The sequence below is a fragment of the Corvus brachyrhynchos genome, unplaced genomic scaffold, assembly GCF_000691975.1.
Source record: "Corvus brachyrhynchos isolate BGI_N302 unplaced genomic scaffold, ASM69197v1 scaffold14, whole genome shotgun sequence".
Classification (NCBI taxonomy): Eukaryota; Metazoa; Chordata; class Aves; order Passeriformes; family Corvidae; genus Corvus; species Corvus brachyrhynchos.
Window position 1 is genome coordinate 18,672,686 of NW_008239110.1, and position 15,043 is coordinate 18,687,728.

General features: G+C 41.4%; 1 long non-coding RNA gene across 1 annotated transcript in view; it reads left to right on the forward strand.

The window, feature by feature from the left end:
- LOC108448022 overlaps positions 1-15,043 on the forward strand; it is a 91,985-nt gene that overhangs the window by 55,268 nt on the left and 21,674 nt on the right. The window contains exons 5-6 of the long non-coding RNA XR_001863796.1: positions 6,177-6,340; positions 8,927-8,996. This is a non-coding gene — a long non-coding RNA (uncharacterized LOC108448022). The remainder of the gene's footprint in view (positions 1-6,176; positions 6,341-8,926; positions 8,997-15,043) is intronic.

Below are 15,043 nucleotides of genomic sequence, written 5' to 3' on the forward strand. Positions count from 1 at the left end.
TAGGGAAAAGTGTTGATTCTTAGAAAAAAGAACACCTGACCAGATTGTCTTCTGCTGACAGCCTGCATCATGCAGAGGGGGATCTTTAGGATGCTGACAGCTGCTGACACCTTGGAGCACACACCAGCAGCCCATTTGTCTTATGCAACGGACAGAACTGAGGAGGGACTAATATTGCACACACCATGTTTGTGATAAAGATATCCTGTCTGTAGAGTGCAGCAGTTGTGAACTACTGCCCTTCAAATTCTTCACGTGTTCACACCATCTCCTACAGTACAGTTTGCAACAGGGAGTAGGACAGAGAGCTGGCCTGGAGCAGGAGCCACTTCTCCATACTCTTCTGCAGGGTCCAGCTGATCTTGCAGGAATTCCTGGCTGAGCCAGGCTTTTGCTCCTTCAGACCACCTGAGCTCTGCCAAGACCCTGGCTCTTTTCCTGCCTGCCACGTTTCTTACCAGAGAGCTTATGAAGCACACAGTAGAATGTCTCACTTGTTTTCTTTTGCTGTGCTTCATATTTCACACTGATTGGTGAAAAGTAGGAGAGCTGCAAAACCTGATGAAGAACAGCAAGAAAGCCAAGGTGGACTTGCTCACTTTTCTCAGTTGGTATAGAAGCATCTGGATACTCACAGTTAGCTGAACAGGGGAGAGAAAATATAACAAAGGTTCATGAATTGAGATAAGAACCAGGAGAGATCACACACCAAATGCTGTCATGGGCAAAACAGATTCAACTTGGTGATATTAATTGAATATATTACTAACAAATCAGAACAGGATAATGAGAAGAAAGAAAGACCTTAAAAACTCTCAGCCCTACCTCCTCCCCACCTGCTGTGCAGGCACATGGGGATTGGGGGTTATGGTCAGTTCGTCACACAACTGCTTCACAGTTCTCCAAGAACTTCTCCAATGTGAGCCCATCCTTTGAGAAACCATCCTCCACAAACTGCTCCAATTTGGGTCACTCTTCCATAGGGTAGAGTCCTTTGAGGACAGGCTGCTCCAACATGGATCCCCCGCAGGGTCACAAATCCTACCAGGAAACCTGCTCCAGTGTGGGCTCCTCTTTGCATGGGTCTGCAGGCCCCTGCCAGGACCCTGCTCCAGCACGGGCCTCCCGTGGGTTCACAGCCTTGTCTAGGCATTGACGTGCTCCATGGGCTGCAGAGATGAGCATCCCTGTGATCCTCCAGGGGCTACAGGAGCACAGCTGCTTGACCATGGTCTTCACCACAGGCTGCAAAGGAATCTCAGCTCCAGTACCTGAAGCACCTTCTCCCACTCCTTCTCCACTGACCTTGGGGTCTGAATAGCTGTTCCTCTCCCATATTCTCATGGCTCTTCACTGGCTGCAATTACATCTGACCAATAATCTTTTTTTTACTTCTTTTTTTACTTCTGTTATCCCAGAGACATTCCCACAATTTCTGATTGGCCCAGCCTTGGCCAGCGGCGTGTCTGTCTTGGAGCCATCTCCATTGTCTCTGCTGGACATGGAGGAAGCTTCTGGCAGCTTCTCACAGAAGCCACCCTGCAGCCCCCCTGCTACCAAAGCCTGGCCACGAAAACCCAACACAACAGGTCGTAAATTCATTGTCCTTCTATTCTGCTTGTACAGCAGCAAACACAGTGAACTTCCACATTTGTAGATACAATAAGTGCAGCCTAAATAATGGCAATTCCATCCAAATAAAAGTTTAGATTCTCTGCAGGTATGTTGATAGTAGAAAAAAAATAGTGATAGATCACAATAAACTAAGAAATTATTCAATTTTCATAGAGCATGTTGAGAATGATTTTTCCACAAGACATCCAGCTCTACTCACAAATAAAATTTCTTCTCATGGCAGTCAAACTGCACATGGTTGCAGTTCACTGTTCTCTGGTGAATGAATGTGATGGGGATGTCTCCATCCACACAATACAAAAGTTCACTGGTATTTAACTCAACCCAAACCTAGCCCTTCACAGAATTCTCAACACCTGATTAGGAATATGGACATAAGAATAATTTTTAACAAACACAGGCGAGCCACAAAGCTTCAGCAAATATTCCTTCATATTGACAAAGCTAAATCTACCTGCCACTATGAGAGAGAAGGGCTTATGGGTGTAGTTTTGTTGGTTAATCCATGCCAACAAAGAATTTGAAATGTGGTAACAGCCCAAGGCTAAAGAGCACGGATTATTTGTGAACATATTTCCACTGAACATGATATAAAGAATTACTCTTCCTGCCTAATATCACCCAAATTAAAGGAAGGGCATTTTGTCCTTTTATTTAAACCATTAATAAATACAGAATAATAATAAAATCATGCATAACCCAAGAGCTGCAAAAGGCATTTCAATAAAATTCTAGTGGCTCCTCCCCCTCCCCCTTCTTGAGTCACTGTCACCTGCCTCAAAACTACATCTGGAAAAAGGATAGAAGTGTAGCCTCCTGAAAGAGCTTGTTTTGGTGAAGTTGGCATGAGAGCACTGGGCAAGAGTTCAATCCCAGGCATCAGTTTAGGATTACGTAAGGTCAATTCTCTTCATTGTTTCTGCTGATCTTTAAGCTGTTAGAAAAGAATCAGTGTGACTTGATTCCTTTGAATGGAAAATAGCACAATGGTTCCATGATAGAAATGGTTGTGCTGATTAGGAAAGCAGTTTTCCGTCACGAAAGCAAACGTGGCCACACTCCCATGCAAGTATGGAGTGCCATGTGGTTACTTCTTCTTTTTATGCAGCCAAAACAATAGCCTCAACTCTTGCTTGACATGGAGGATTGATGTGGAGGTATGATGTGGACTCCAGAGCTGTTTGAAGACCAGGGTTTTGGGAAAGTCATCAAAAGCTCTCTGTCTGGATTTTGCTTTGATGATGACTGACATTTTAAAAGAATTCTATTCATTTCTGTCTTTTCACCAACACATACAAGCAAATCATCCTTTCCTCCTAGTAGCTGAACCAGATTGTCTTGAATTAATAAAAATCTAACTAAGGAAGCACAGTAAATGGTTTTGGGAGCATCAGTACAGGGGAATCAAGGATCTATCTCAGTTCCTGTTCTATATGGCATGCTTTCCATCATCTGTAAATCACAATACTCCATGGAGTGATACTTACTTGCTGTGCTGGAGGAAGCAAAGCACATTGTTTGGTATCTTGTACAAAAAGCAGGTGAGGAGCATGTAAAGGGTGTGGATGGTATTAATGTATGGATGCCATATTGCAGCAGGAGGCAGGGCAACTCATGAAGGGCAGGTCTTACAGCTCTCATCTTTGCTGCCTTATTAAATCTATGCAGGTGCCCAAAATGGGGTTTTAGTTGAGGTCATCCTGATGCTTACTCCTCCTTTCTGATCTATCTTCTGTTGTAATGAGCTTAAGTCTCTTTTTCATCTCCCATTATTTATGAAATTTGCATAAAGTTAAGTATCTTTGCAGCATACCTGCAGTCCAGACGAGAATTTCAAGTCAGACAGTGATCACAAATAATGTTGATGGTGATTAGTCAAGGGGCACACAGTAATCCTTGCATTTCTCCAGGAAGCCAAACTAAGACTGAAAAATCCCAAGTGGTTCAGGCTGTTCACACTGGACTTTTTTTTTTTAAATTATATTGCTGCCTGACATCATTGTCTGCTAAGTTAAAACACTGATCAATTGAAAATGAAATATTTAAGTTTTTCTTTTGGGAGATACTTTAACCTGAGTAAAATCAGATCTGTTTCAAAACCAGAAGCTGAAATTCTTGGAAAATGTATCCATAAACATGTTTCAATTTTTTTTTTTTTTTTTTTTTTTTTAAAAAATTGTGTAACACAACTCTTAGACTTCAGCTGATTGATTCAAATGCAAACTGCTTGCTTTCTTGAAACCATTTACTGATTTAGATCCAACTTCACAAATAGTTTCCATTCTCCCTGAAAGCACTTTCTGGCAAAACAATTCCTTGTAGCTCTGTCGGCTCCAAACATTCCAGTGTCATCACTCTCAAAAGCAAAGTGTATGAGGACATAATATAAATGGTAGCTAAACACAAAGAAGGAACAAAGCTGCATAAAGTTGTGGAGGAGGTAAGGAATCTTGAATTAATTTTATTCTAAATTCATTCAGATTGGAAGATTTAGAAAGGGTGGTTCTTATGTGCCCTCATGAGTGGAACAACAATTTATTTGAGGACTGAGAGAGGCTTTTCCTCCCTGCTTTTGCCAGGGTTGTATTCTGCCCAGAAGTAACTGGCATTGAGAAATTCCCATGTTTAATTTCTAACAACAACCATAGAGACTTTAAATTCTGTCTCCTTGTGTCCTGCTGCAGCTGATGAAACTTGGTGGTGCCAGCAGAGCATCAGGAGCTTCTCACTGGTCCCATGCAGCCAGTGCAGCAGGCCACAGGGAAAGACCAGTACTGCAGGTACTGTGGATGCACACAGGGAGGGGATCCTGCTACCCTGCAGACCCACCCCCTACTTCCCAGATGTATGTGGTGTTGTGCCAGGGGACAATGGGCCACTTCAGGGCTGAAACTCAGAAACTCTTAAGGAGGAAACTTCTCACAGGGGATGCAAGAGCCACACTGTGTGCCCATCTTTTGGGGGAGGGATTACAGCAATGCAAGTTTTATCTCTCTTAGTCATGCTTGCACAGACAGTTCAACACCTCTGAGAACCTGCTAGACCCAAAGATCAGCTGAAGCATGCAAATCTTCTCCATGTGACTGCTGTTTGGCAAACCTTCCTTCAATTCAATTATAAATTACAGTGCAGGAGCAGGAAACGAAAAAACAAGCTCCAACCTATTTATCAAAGAGCCAAGTCTGGTCTTTACATAATAACCATGACTTGTTTTTGGAAAATATTGAAAGCAAAGGTTGGACAAATCAAAGACCACAGAACAGCAGAAATATGCTTTATTTTGCCCTGTTCACTCTAATATGCAACTTTCTGACCAAACATTGCTAGAACTGGCTCTTGTTGGCATCAACAGGTAATTAACTGACAAGTATACGCACTTATGAGATGAATTTCTAATCCTTAAAAAAAATAGCACTATTGCCTTGCTTCCAAACAAAGGGTGAGAGAGGTTTAGAGAAAGAAAGTGCAGTGCACTCGTTAACTAAGAGGATTAGAAATCCTAAGGTACAGACAAGCTTGAATAACATTTTTTCACAATATTTCATTTGATAAGCCATGTCAACTAGAAAAACATCCTAAAATATGACCAAGCACTAGACTAAGAAAAATAATGGGATTTTTAAAGAAGTATAAGAGTAAAAAGTTCAACAGACATTGATAAAGAATGTTTGGGAATCAAGAGTAAAAGTTGTTGAAAACTTTCTGTTAGAAAACTACTGTGTTAGGAAGCAGAGATTTAAGGAAATCAAAACATTTCACAGGAATGTAAATAACTGTTGGACCCTTTCTCTAGGATTTCATAAACATACTTGTGCAGTATCTGATGGACCTGTGTATGAACAAGGAGTCAAAATGAAACATTCTGACAAAGCAATTTTGCAAGGCACTTTTGATATTCTGTGGGCCATATTTTGTCATTTTGGGGCTGAAAAATAAAATTTGAAATGGTCATATTTTTCACAGAATGAGCATAATCCTTTGCAAATCAATAGATAGATGAGTAGGTTTGTTAGCAGTCACTGCCACCCCAAATACTCATTAGAGACTCTTGAAAAATTGTTCACAGTGATGGAGAGGCAGTGAAGAGAGTTTCAAATTTTCAGTTTACCATGACAAATGGGGAAATTTCTTCAATATGAGGGTGGTGAGGCACTTGGAAGTGTTCAAGGATGGGGCTTCGAGCAACATGGTCTAGTGGCAGGGGGTTTGGAACTAGATGATCTTTAAGGTCCCTTCCAAGCCAAACCATTGCCAAACCCTTCCAAGTCCAAACTAGGACTATGATGTCCTAGTCAACTGCAAGATGAATACCCACAATTATATGGTCAAGCAACCAATGAGAAAGAGCACGAAACAAAAATGCCACAAATTTTACAACATCAGCACGTTAGATCATCAGATTATGCAGACAGTCAGTCTCTAAGGTAGGCCGTAAAATATCGTTCATGTGGTTCCAGAACAATTAAGTAGAGTTATTGAAACTATGTTTTGCTGAGACTACAACTAATTTTACATGTCCTCCTTTGTTTGTACTTTTCCAGGTCATAAGAATGGCTGAATCAAATGACGGTGTGACGGTTGTGTCCAAATTTGTGTAGTATATACAGATGAGAAATTTGATCTTGAAGGTGATGCATGACAGCCTCTTGGGAAACTGCATGCAAAATTCAGATATCTACTACTGGAAATGCAGCATGCATAAAATGTAACTTTTTCTTTTTTGTTATTTTCCCATGGCAAGTTTTCTACTATTAAATTGCACGCATTTAATATAATCTTTGTGTATTGCTGTGACATGATATCTGCTTTCATCTCTTAGCCATGGCCTCAGAGGATCAGTTCTGCTCCATTTAGGAGCAAAATCTGGATTGTACACTGGGTTGTGCTGACAGCACAGGCAGTGATACAATCAAAAGATTTTGGAGTGAACTTTGCATTGAAGTTCTTTAACCTACAAAACAACTGAAAAGCAGTCACATTAGCAGAGAGTTCAGACAGGCTGGTTTATCAGGCTCCTAAGATGACTAGCCATGCATCTGTGGCCTTTCTGTGTCTCCCTCTCCAGCAGTGTAGACATGGCTTACTATGTCAGAGGGAATGCAGAAGTACAAGGATCGCAAAAATAGCATAAAAAAATACTGACCTAAAGTCACGCTTGACAGGTTTTAATTCTGTTGAGACAGTATTTATCTCCATTACACCCTTTGCAAATAAGCTATTTGTCTTAAGCAATATTTAATCCTTTTCCAATGTATCTGGAGTGGGCACTTGCTTACATAAGTAAATGTAACACCGGCAGGAGGGCCTTTCCAGGGTGTTACAGATAGCATCTCATTAACCTGTAATTCTATGCAGCAGGAGGGGGACCAGTGAATTAAAGCTTCCTCTTTTGTTCCTAGTCCACTGCAATGCAAACCCAACAAAAGCACAGTCTGGGAACAACCAGGATAAGTCAGAATGTCAGCAAAACCACACTTTGTTTTTCAGAGGGCCTCAGAAACCTGTTGTTTAGGGCTTTTGCTGTGAAGGAGATGATGCAGAAAGGTCAGGCTTGCCTGTAGACACCCTCCTATTTTTCTACACAGCAGGTAGTTTTGTTCCCTGCCAGAGAACATGGCCTGTCAGAAAGAGGGATACTTGTTTTTTAAAAAATCATGCCATACATACAGTTCTGTGGTGAGTGAGTGAGTGCATTTAGAAGCATCTTCCTAGTCACTTGACAAAATTTGCCCCTGAGGTGCTGAATCAAATTATTGTCTACTCTAGAGCTCTCTGAAAGCAACACAAAACCAAGATGTAACGCAGGTCTTTGTGTTACAGCAGTTATAATCAAACTATTGTTCATGCGGTAATTGAGCTCCTGGAAAAGGGTATTTGAAAAAGAAGGTTAAGAGTAGGTTTATAAAATTTAAGTATATACCTAATCTGTCTGGGAAAATTCTTAGTGTACTTTACATGCTTTCAAAGCTGTCTCTGACCTTAATGTCAGAGCAACAGACAGAGTATGGAGGTATGTAATTAATGTTTCCATTTATAAAAAAACACAGAAAATTTTCTATTTAAAGCTGTCTGTTTCTATGCTAAATCTATGTACAAAGGTATAATGTATGTTGTGTGTCTCTCTAATAACACAACAGCTAATAAAACAATATTGGTTAGTAATGAAATTGCCACTTGCCAGAACGTCACTGTAAAAATTTCAAGGCCAGGCTTCAAGAGCTCTGCCTGACCTTTCTACCAAGAATATGAAAAGAAATGAACATTGGCCATTTCTACATCACCAAGAACCTCCTTTTCAGCTGACATTAAGCCATAGAAACAGTGGGACTACAATAGCCAGCTGAGATGCTGGTTTCTGACACTCTCCTAGTGACTCCAGCTTTATGTTATTTCACCAAGCTGACTGTTTGTGGTATCACTCTCGGTCTCTGACAAATGGCTGCTTCAAAGTGGCCTTCAAGGCAGTCAGCAAGGAGAGGAGTTTCCTCCAGTCTCCTAGGACTTTCGTTATATCACTGACATTTGTTCAATGAACTGCCACTTAAAACCAACTAATAGGAAAGTCTGGAAACCAAACCACTTCCTAAAATGCATCCCTGCTTGTCCATCACTTGCTGGGCAAAGGTGGTGATACTGAGCTAGTGTGATTGATTAAAAGTGGGCTATGGCACCAGTCCTCATTTGGCCATACTTCTTGATAAACATCACAGCTGTCCTAAGAAGGAGTTTGTTAATCTGTTGTTGTCCAAGGTATATTCTGAAAATATTTGGAGGCTGGATCATCACCAGAGGATGTGGTGGAAGAATATACAGGACGGGATTTAGCTGAGCAAGAACTGTAGTGTAGAGCTGGGATTCCCACGTGAACTGGTGATAACTATCAAATCATCGCAGATGTTTTGAGTACCTAAGCCTCTTGCCTGTGGCTTTCTATTGGGATTGAGTGTTACATTGTCTTCAGTTTTTCCCAAAACCCATAGGAACACAACTATCTTTGAGACTCCAGTCATCTTCTGAGCATGATGTGAATTCTCCCAAGGGTTCAAAAGCTATGATGAGGCGACATCATAGTCAAAGTTCAAGCTCATGGACTTTTTCCTTAGAAAACCAGACTAGCAAGCCTGTCAAGGAGCTTAGTTACTTTCAGGATTTGACAGGAGGTGAGCAGGAGTTCTGAGCTTTACTTAAATATTTATCCAAGTACTTCCTTTTATAATGTGTACTTGACTGCTACGTAAGTCCCTTCTTCAATTATTTTCATGAATTTCTTTGCTTTTTTTATCCATTGCAGTAACGTGCAAGTTCTTGAGACAAAGCCTGGCCCACTGGGGAGTAGCAGACAAGCTTTTGCTTACTGCAAGGTAAACCTTTTATCTCACCCAGCTGCTGAGCCAGGAGGGCTGGAGTAGAATGGTGGTAGAGTGCAGAGGGGGAAATGGCTGAAGAAAGTGCAGGGGACACAAAAACCCCTCCTGTTGTGCTCCTTCAGTGAGAAGAAAGCCAGCTGAGAGTGGGCTTTTCTTCTTCCTCACAAGCTACAGAGTGAAGAATAATTTAGTATCTTACAGTTTTACATCTTCTGAAGCAGAATGCTGCACACTAGAAACACTTTCTTTCCCCATTTCTTCCCCCACCCCCCACTCCCTCCATGCTTTTGGCTGTTCCCAACCTTCTGAGGTTTGACCTGAGAGTTCAGAGGGAGTTTCAGGACACTTCAGCAACAGCTTTCTGTGTCATAGCAGATCTAGAGTACCATAAAAATTCCTTCAAAATGTGAAGTCAAATGTTGAGCCAGTCCAAGATGAGAAAAAAGGCACTGATGTGCTGTCTGCTTTTTAGTTGTTTTCAGCTATTATTTCAGTCTAATTCATTGTGTAAGAGGAGAGACTGTGACAACAATTTGTGTTTCATACAGCTCACTATTGCTGAAACAGTCCCTATGCAATTTTATATTCTCAGCACATCTGGATGAGTTGCAAGTGAAATCAGTCATTTTGAAAAATGACTACAATTTTCATTATTTTGCAGTAATCTTTCAGTCATCCGGTTAGCATAATGAGTAAAAGTAACAGACTTTCAGTGAACGGACAAGTCTTCTTGCTTGGTTTTTATCCAGTTGTTTTATGAAATGCCTAAAAATTTCAAGCAGCTCCTGAAACATCTGGATTGCTATTCCCATAGTACCATAAAATCTGACGTTATTATGTTTTCGTGGAGCAAAGTGACTGTCCTGGGCTGAAAGAGCCCCAAATAAGGCATGACCCAGGTATCAGCACCTATGGACATGCCAGAACTGAGCCTGGGCTCTGTGCAAGGCTCCTCAGGCATTTTCCCAGTGGAGAACAGCATTGTGTAAAATGTCACTATACACTTGGCACACAGGAGGAGAAAACAAACAGATGCAAAGGTTCAAAAAGGAAGTCAAAGCGTAACAAACGAAGTCGCAGTAGTCTAAGTGGGGAAGATAAGCACTGGCTCCTCTTCAATTGCCTGTCAACAGGACTGCTCATATCTCCAACACTTGGCCTGGGGAGCGGTTTTTCCCTTTGCAGTATCTGTCCCCCATGCATGTGCAGCTTTCCACACGTGCTGGGCACACTGCTCCTTCTCCCTGGCTTGGGGACATGCTCCCTTTGCTTGCCTCCTTCTGAAATCCTCCTGCTGGCCCTTTTCTTTTTTCCTACGTGTCTCTGCCCTTACAGTTATTTCTTTCAAATCATGTGTGAGTTAAAACCAGAAATTTATTATTTCTGCCACACAATCCTGTATCTTCTAGCTTCTGCAGGTTAAGGCCTCTCCACACACTTCTGCACAATCCTCCACCTTCCCCCGTCTTTCCTTGCTTCCCTCAAACTGTGGAGACAAGAGGGTCAGATTATAATTCTTACTTTCTCTTTCAATTGGATTTAAACTGTTTGCACATCTTCCTTGGACCAATAACTTATGTATTTATATATTAACTAAAGCTCAATGATTACATTAATTAGGCTGTTGTGCACTCTCTAGCTTCTTCCACACCCCCAGGTTTCCAATCTCTGAGTTTGGAAGGGGAAGAGACTCTCTGGAGGGAGAGACTCTCTGCAGTCTCAGGGGCTGGTGATGCTCATGTTGTGTGTTTTTATTGCCTCAGGGAAGTCATGATGTGCTCAGCTTCTCACTTGCCCACTCTAACATTTGCAGCCCTCTCACAGTGCCAGTATCCTGGCATGACTGGGGGCTCAGGCAGCTCCAACAACAGGCACGGCTCCCAAAAAGGGGAGAACAGGAGGGAACTGACTCCTCCCAGTGAGATGATGCCTCCATGCCAGACCCTCTAGATCAGGGAGTGCATCCTGGCTCACACCCTGGGGACGGGCAAAAACAGAGGCATTCCCCACTGTTGCAATTTCCCAGTGGCTCCGAAGCTGCTGGAAGGAAGGTGCAGTGCTGCAGGAGTGGGGGAGGCAGATGCAGGCTGGCTCCTGGTGCTCAGCTGAGTTGTAGCAGAGATAATGGAGAGGATTTTAAAGCTTTTCTCAAGTCCTCTCCTTTGGGAAATCGAAATGTGTAGTTCATCTATGTCTACACGTTCAGACTTCATAGCAACATGCACCAAGTCCTGAGAGCTAATTGTATATAGTTATCTCTGTTGATTAGCTAGGCTGCTCTCTGAATTTGAAAGGTAAATTCAAGTAAATGGTTGGATGTGTAACAAATGCTCCTGCTCCACATGCCAGCAGTTTCCTCAATGGCTTCATGTAGCTCTGGAGGTATGCAAAAGAGAAATGCAGCAGATCAGCATGTTATTTGTTTACCTTTTTCCCCCCTTTTCACCTTGCCTATTTCCTTTTTAACATTTTATGATCAAGTAATTAGTGTTGTCTTAGTTGCAGTGGATTCTTTAGCTGCAGTTTGTTTGCTTGATTGAAAGAGCCCTATTTAGTCTCAAGGCCAAGCCAGAGCAATGCTCTAACAATGTCTCCAGAGATGAGGATGCATGTGGTTTTGTTTATCCTCTACTACTTTACTTTTCATATATTGTTTGGTGCATCAGGTCTGGCAACTAAAATGTGTATTTATTAGTCTATCTGAACAGTACAGCAGCCTGGAAAAAACTGTATTTTCTTTTATGTGACAGCTACTTCTGAAAGCAATAAAAATCACATATTGATTGATAAGAAGTAGGAGGAACAGATAACATTTTTAATGAGATTTCAGAAGTCTCACAGGCACCCTGCCCTGCGGACATAATGACTTGCATCAGGGGCCCATGAGGGGAGGATTTGTTCAGATCAGCACCCCCACAGAGCTGTTTACCAGCCACTTCTTCTGGAAGGTTTAGTAGTTATTTCAGCTTTGATAACAAATAGATTAAAAAAAAAGGACAGAGGAGGACTTGTGGAATGAAGACCCATGTCGCTATATGTAGGCAGTAAAAACCTCAGTGGCTTCTGATCCCTTTTTCCCCTTTCTTCTTCTATTGTCTTTTTCTATTTCTGAATATTGCCTGTCTTGAGGTTATGAAAATGTTTGTTATTCCAGATACAGGGTTTCCTCCTCCAAAATGGGGTTCATGCAGTCTTTTGTTTTTCAGTTTATATGATCTTAGAAACATATTTCTCTAGAGAGTAGAGAAGGTCTTATGATACTATAGAGAGACTTAAGAAAGACAGCAGCTATTTCCAAACAAGCAGCAAATTATAATGGTTGTGCTAGATTTCTTTCATATTTCATTAAACACCACAGGACTGAATCAGCTGAGTCAACTCAAGTGGCTCTTCTCAGAAAAGATAAGTGGCCACTTATCTCCCATTACCACATAAAGTGTTTCTCAAATGTACCTGAAAGTTAAAAATAAAGACAAAGGACAATGAAGAGTTTTCTTTTTTTTTTTTTTTTTTTTTTTTTCCTTCAGATGGGACAAAGTTGTAATTGTTAGTGCTGTAAAGCAAACCGAAAGCGAGAGTCTAAAATAAAAATGGCTTTCAAGGAAACTTAAAGCTTTTGTGCAAATTCCTACAATATTTTCCAGATGCAACATCCAGCCAATCTGTCAAATAGCTGATATAATGCAGCTTTGGTCTTTCTGTTTTTAGAGAATATTTTCCCCCTTGGAGACCTTCTGACTGTTTCTCTAGTTTTTACTGTTTCTAGATTTCTTTTATCACCTTTGCCAAAGGCACATTTCCAATCACATTCCCTCAAGAGACAGATTCCAAAACCTCTTCTCTCATTTGTCAAGACAATGATCTCTTGTCCTTTCAAAAGGTGTCTCCTGTACAAGTGGTCCTAGTAATCTCACTGGGGGTCATTTCTCACCACAGAGATTTAGGGTAGATGCAGGGTAGTGTTTTGCCTTGTCAGTGATCTTGCTGTGTTGCATAGTAACTAGTGCTCAGAATAAGTGAGAGAACATGTCTCCTGTAGAACATCAAGCCAGCTGTTATCATTTCTACTCATTCTGTAGATATGACCACCAAGCACACAGCATAATGAACAGATCTTTGTTTATCTGAGGATTATTCTAACGAAGAACAAGGTGTTATTTATTTAATGATGTCAAAATGTTGTTGCCCTTGACTCCCACTGCTAGAGCATTTCAAAGTGGAAAACAACTCCTTTGCAGACACTGGGCAGGGTCTAGAATGTCAAGTTATACCTTCAAAGTTAATTTGGCAAGGGGCTAAAGCAGAAAGCTCAGTAGAGAAGACTAAGGCAAGCTGTTTGATAAAAGCTTCTGTAGATTAGATCACTGCTCTACTTCCACTTGTGGTGCGAATGGCGACGAATTGATCCACCCACAAGGGCATCTGCCTGTTACTCACACAGTCACTTGTATCACAGAATTACAGAATCATAGAATATCCTGAGTTGGAAGGGACTGACAAGGATCACCGAGTCCAACCCCCAGCCCCACCCAGGACCATCCCAAAGAGTCACACCATGTGCCTGAGAGCATTGTCCAAACACTTCTTGAACTCTGTCAGGCTTGGTGCTGTGACCACTTCCCTGGGGAGCCTGTTCCAGTGCCCAACCCCTCTCTGAGTGAAAAACCTTTCTCTAATATCCAACCTAAACCTCCCCTGACACAACTGCAGGCCATTTCCTCGGGTCCTGGTCACCACAGAGAAGAGATCAATGCCTGCGCCTCCTCTTCCCCTCACAAGGAAGTTGTGACTGCAATGAGGTCTCCCCTCAGTCTCTTCTCCAGACTGAACAGACTAAGTGACCTCAGCTGCTCCTCATACAGCTTCCCCTCAAGGCCCTTTACTGTCTTCGTTGCCCTCCTTTGGAGGCTCTTTAATAACTTAATATCTTTCTTATATTGCTCTTTCAGAGGCAAAAGATGAGAGGTCAGAAGAGGTCATAGTAGCTCTTTATGGTTTTATTTTTCCCCATGTTTCCTTCTCCTGAAGAGGATAACAAAGCAGTTTTAACGAACCCTGAAGCTTTACAATCACTTAGATTTCCCAACATCTTAATTGCTTTCTGTGGTATGTATCCGTGAGAGCGTGATAAAGCTAAAATTCAATCTGAAATCCCATAAGTGTTTGCAGATGTAGGAATCTGATTGCGATGCAGGACACAGCTGTACCCTTTCCGCTGGGTTCTGCCAACACCGTAAGCCAAACACCCTGAGTTTTGGACAGATCGTAATCAGTCAAGATCTGCATCAAAAATGTGCAGCTCAGATCCACTTTTGGTCTAAAATATGACAGGCCACATGCCAGAGGACACATACCTAATTACCAGGCTGTGTTGATTCTTCCTTCTTCTCTACTTTTCTCAGTAATTTTAGAATAAATTATATCTTTGGCAAATTACACAAGGAGATGATTATACACTTAATTAGATGTTTACCTCTCATTTTCTTCATGCAATAGTATCTAGTACAGATGACAGGAACTCAGAATAATTTTTCTGTATGGTCACATTTTCCCAGGGTTAGATTTCACTGACAAAAAAAACCCAAACCAAAACAGCAAAGCCAACAGTAAGGCTAACAGTGAGGTTAGGGGAATATTTACACCATATTCAGCTTTTTTCTTCCTTTAATATGAAAATGAATAGTATCAAGGGATGGTGTCTCAGCTACTTGCAATCCATTGGAAAATGCATATTTGAAAGGAAAATACATAATTTATTAAATGTATTGCTTAAAGTGAGAAACTTGAAATTGAGTTTAGTAAGTCTGGGGATTTGAGGTTATACTTGGCATAGGCTACTCAGTCTGCTGAATTATTCAATGCTAAGCCTGCCAGTGGGAATAATGAGAAAACAGACATAGATTTCAAAATATGTTTTCATTAGATTGGGAATAAAAAGTTTAAAAATTTAATAGCTACGCTCAAAAAAAGATTTTATGCCCTCCTCATTGAACAACTGTTGACAGATGACTGCAGTTCTGCCTATGAAAGGAGTATCCATG